This window comes from Nematolebias whitei, chromosome 18, assembly GCF_014905685.2.
Source record: "Nematolebias whitei isolate Nwh7 chromosome 18, NemWhi1, whole genome shotgun sequence".
NCBI lineage: Eukaryota > Metazoa > Chordata > Actinopteri > Cyprinodontiformes > Rivulidae > Nematolebias > Nematolebias whitei.
In genome coordinates, this window is record NC_056515.1 from 19,458,416 (window position 1) to 19,463,319 (window position 4,904).

A 4,904-nucleotide genomic window follows, 5' to 3' on the forward strand; every position below is an offset into this window, starting at 1 on the left:
CTACCCTCTGAAAACAGGAAGTAACAAGTTTTAGCCATAGAGTTCCTCCTTTGAAATATTTTGTCATGTCAACATCAAATTGTGTCAAATTATGCAGAACATGTTGCTGTTACATTATTAATAAAACATGTTTCAAGAAGGAAACAACTGTATGGTTGTTTTGTTCAACTGAGTCCAAGATTATTTCGTTGTTGCTAGAAATTGTCAAACTTGATTTTAGTGGGCGCACGGTGGCTCAGTTGGTAGAGCTGCTGCCTCTCGGCAAGAAAGTCATCGAATCAAATCCCGGTCGGGGACCCTTCTGGGTGGAGTTTGCGTGCTCTCTCCGTGCATGTGTGGGTTTTCTTCTGGTGCACCAGTTTCCTCTCACAGATCAAAAACATGCATGTTGGGCTGATTGGTAACTCTAAATTGTCTCTAGGTGCGAGTGAGAGAGTGAATGATTGTCTCATTTGTCTCTATGTGTCCCTGTGATGGACTAGAGACCCGTCCAGGGTGTCCACCGCCTCTCGCACAGCGACTGCTGGATATGGACACCAGTGATACGCATGACCTGACAAGGAAGAAGTGGGTAAAGATAATGGATGGATGGAACTTTTATATTAAAAAAGCTTGCTGCCATTCTGTACTGGATAATACTGAAGTCATTCTGGATGTAGTATAAAATAAGAGTAGACCATATTCATTTACCATTCATTACTTGAATCTGTGAGTGTGCGTGCTTGTGTGTGCATGTGCAATATAGGAAACGTGCATGAATATTCTACCATCGTTATTTCAATTATGTTGCGGGTTGGGAACACATTGTGACAGCTCATAAATAATTCTTCTCCTGTGCAGGAACCGTGTGTTTATCTACCCTTTATTCTGCTTATTGACACACACACACACACACATCACACACTACTCTGCACTGAAATGATAATGCCACAGATAATTAAGAGTGATACTGAATTACAAAATGGATGAGATAGTCCCAGTTTGAGTCTAATTAAAAGGTTCTTTGGACCTCTTTTGCAGAAAATTTGCATGAATGCACACTGCGAATCATTCATGGATGCAGGTTTTTTCTGCTTACGTGCACAGCAGTAGTCACACATGAATACTTAAAGAAAGAGAATAAAATGTGATAACTCTTAGGAAGAGGTGGTCATTGACTCATGTGACCATGACAGTCTGTTAGTGTGATCATTATGACAACATAAGCCTGTAACACCTAGCCCAATCAGAACTGATGAAGCCTTTTAAATGAAGGCGTGAAATGTTTTTCAAGAAACAAGGTCCAGTGGCCTTCTATTGAACCACATGGGATTGCCATGTTTTGCGTGACTGAGAATTTAAATTAAATTTCAATAATAATCATCTTTACAGTAAGTTTAACATGGTTGGATGAAGCAGAATTATTTTGTTCGCCTATTAGATATGATCTTTCCAGGGTTCTGAGTCTGCCCTGAGGTATCCTTTCAGTAGGAAAAATACGGACCCAGTACATATCAGAAACACCTTTTCGTGGAAGGCATCCAAAGGTATCTTTACCAGATGCCACTCCTCATGTGGCTCCTTTCAATTCAGAGAAGCAGCACCTCTACTCTAAACTCCTCCTTAACAGCTAAACTCCTTACATTTTCTTAAGTCCAGTCACCCAACAGAGGAAACTTGTTTCAGCTGCTTGTATTTATAATGTCCTTGTTTCAATCATTGCTTCATGTCCAGGCCATAGTAAGAGTAGAACACTCATTGGTTGGTAAAGATGTATTAGCTTTGCCATATATCCAAGCTCTCTCTTTACCATAACAGATCAATACAGCATCATTTATATTGTTGATTCTGTTCCAGTCTGCTTCAATGTCCTGCTTTGCTCTCCCTCCACTGGTGAACAAGACCCTGAAATACTTGCAAACCTCCCATTGGGGCAGTAAATCATTCTCAACCCTAATGTAGGGACTGTGGTCTGTTTCCTGGTGTCTAGCTTAATCTTATGTTGTGTTTATGGTCGTTTTCACACCAGATAGTCCGGTAGACTCGGTTCGGTTCGGGACCAATATTCATAACCTTTTGTTTACATTTGAGCTGGTGCGTTTGCATTCACACTGCACTGTGCAGTCGAGTCAACCTGTTGAACCAACCTGTTGAAACAACCTATTCCCCCACTCGCCTGTGGGGGCGCTGCACCAAGAACTACTGAAAGAAACAACACAAAAACCTCTGAAGACACGTCTCCTTCTTCTTCTGTTGTTTGTTTACCCTGCGGAACGGGGCTCGGTCTGTTTACATTCACACTGTACTCGAACCGTGCTGGAGTTCTCTTCTACCGGACCGAGACCTAGGTTTTAGCCCGGGCCAGAGTTTGCCTTTTTGTTCCGTGACAGAGTTCCATGGCGCGTTCACACCTCCCTAAACGAATCGGACTTTCTAGGAAAACGAGCTAGAGTTCGATTAAAGCGGACTAAACAGGGCTGGTGTGAATGCACCCTATGTCTTATGTTGTCCTTATCCTCATTTTCTGTTTTCTATAGGGTTTGTGTTCTCCTAGTGTATGCTTCCATCTGGTGTTTTGGCTCTGTTCCTGCACTCCCTGCTTTCACAGTTTATCATTTCCCCTGATGTGTTTCAGCTGTGTGTCCTCACAGGTGTTTTGTCTCGTTAGTCACTGTATATAGTCTGTGTCTGTGTTAGTCCTTTGTCCTGGCATTGTATGCTGTCCACTGGTGATGTCCTGTCTGCGCCTTGTGATTCATGTAAGTTTTGCTGCACTGACAGCCTTTTGCTTTTTGTCAATAAATACTAGTGATGGCGAAATGAAGCTTCATGAAGCACTGAGGCTTTCCATCAAATAGCTCGACTCAGGATCCAATGCGCCATGGTGGTTCATTTGCTCTACTGCACCATCAAGTGGACTATAAATGTAAAACCGGTAGATGGATTATAATATAACTGGTTTGTGAAGCTTTAAGTTGAATAAAAGGAACAAAAAGAAATCATATTTGTGAGGACCTCAAATAGTCAAAATTTGATCTGCAAATGAACTTAATCTGTCTTTATGATTATGGTGATTATGGATTTTTCTGTCTGCCCCTTATCTTTCGAATCTCGCGCATGCAAATGAGCCAGTTCCTGAATCGGTCACATAGTACGGCCCGCTAGTGAGGCCTGGAACGTCACTACATGCGTCATCAATACACACCTCGATACACGCTCCACATAACTCCTCCTGGATTACTCGACACACACTTCTAAGCCTCGACACAGGACACATCACTAATAAATACTTTAGTTTATAATCTCCTGAGTCTGCTACTGCCTGCCTGCACAACTGGGTTGATCTACGCCAGCCCCACTTTACGACACTCAAGTTGATAATCCACCCATTTCCAATTGAGGACCATGGCCTCAGACTTTGGGGTGCTGAGTTCCCATTCTGATGAGGCCATTCAGAGTAAATCTTCTGTTTTAGCAGCACTGCTATGTGAATGTCCCAAAACTGGAGACCCTCCACCTCTTGGATCTGGAGCTGATGACCCTAAACAAGGGGGCCAAAACATCATACTCATGAAGTATAACATCCTTATCCGGGTTCTACAAAGCACTTTGTTGAATCCATGTGAGGTTAAATAGATGCTATGTAAATGTGGACCATTTACCATTTACATAACGACTATGAGTTTACAAAAAAATATAAAAAAAAATGGAGAGGGTTGGGAAAGACTCCACTGAGAAACATGAAAACCTTTGAGTTCCCTACGGCAACACTGAACCAAGAAACACCGACTGCTGAAAGAAGCCACAGACAACTTCCAGCAGTGTCTGCCCAGACACACACCTTCAGTGACACACAAACAGCACAAAGGTGGCAGAGGGCCAGTCACTGTGAGCAATCAAAGCTGTGCAGGGAGACAGAGATGCCACATAGCTGTCACCATTTATCACCATCACAGTCATCCATTCACATTCCTGTTCTACAGGGTGGAGGAGAAAGAGAAACAAAAGGTAGTTAAATCAATCTGCAGAGAAAGTTCAGTAATGATGATGAATAAAATATCTACTCTTCAAAACTCTCACACCAAGTATTTATTCTGTGGTTATTCCCACTAATAAAACTTGGTTTTAAGTTTATTTCCTTTATTGTATTCATATTTCATTTGATATTATTAATTTGTTGGCAAAATACTATTAATCTCATTTTCTTACATTACAGACAAATAACAAAGAGCAGACTGTTTCATTTTATAAATGATATTGAAAGTGTGAATAATTTATCATAATTTTGTGTTTGTGTTGCGATGCTTCATTTCAAATAGAGAAAGAAACAAAAACAAAAATGAGAAAATTCACAGCTAGATGTGGATGTGACACAGGAAGCTTTTTAAGACTACATCTAGTAAAAAGACTAAAGTAATACACCAAATTTTTCCCCAGCAATACCTATTAGACTTTATAAATATTTTACATTGTGGTAATTCAATAATTTGACATATTAAAAATACCAGTGACTCATAAGTTATGTGGTAATGAGTTGCCACTAACTGTTCAGCCTTTTTAAGAACAGTAAAATAAACCCATCAAAATTTTATTTTTTTTTAAAAGCAAATGGTTATCTGAATGTTAGTTTTCAGTGCAAACCCACAGCCACTCAAGGTTAACACTCAGCTGACCTCGGGGGTTACAAAACATCTAAAAGTCCATCCTCAAAGACTCGGAGTTACTTACATGCAGCACTCTGAGGACCTGGGCTGACGCTTCACCCCATCATGCACCACTGCAGACAGCAGAACAGAAAAGTGGCAGGCAGGTGAACGCACAAGAACCTGAAGAAAATTTACATTTTACATTATTTTAGTAAATAACAGACATTAAAAAATATATATATATATATATATATATATATATATATATATATATATATA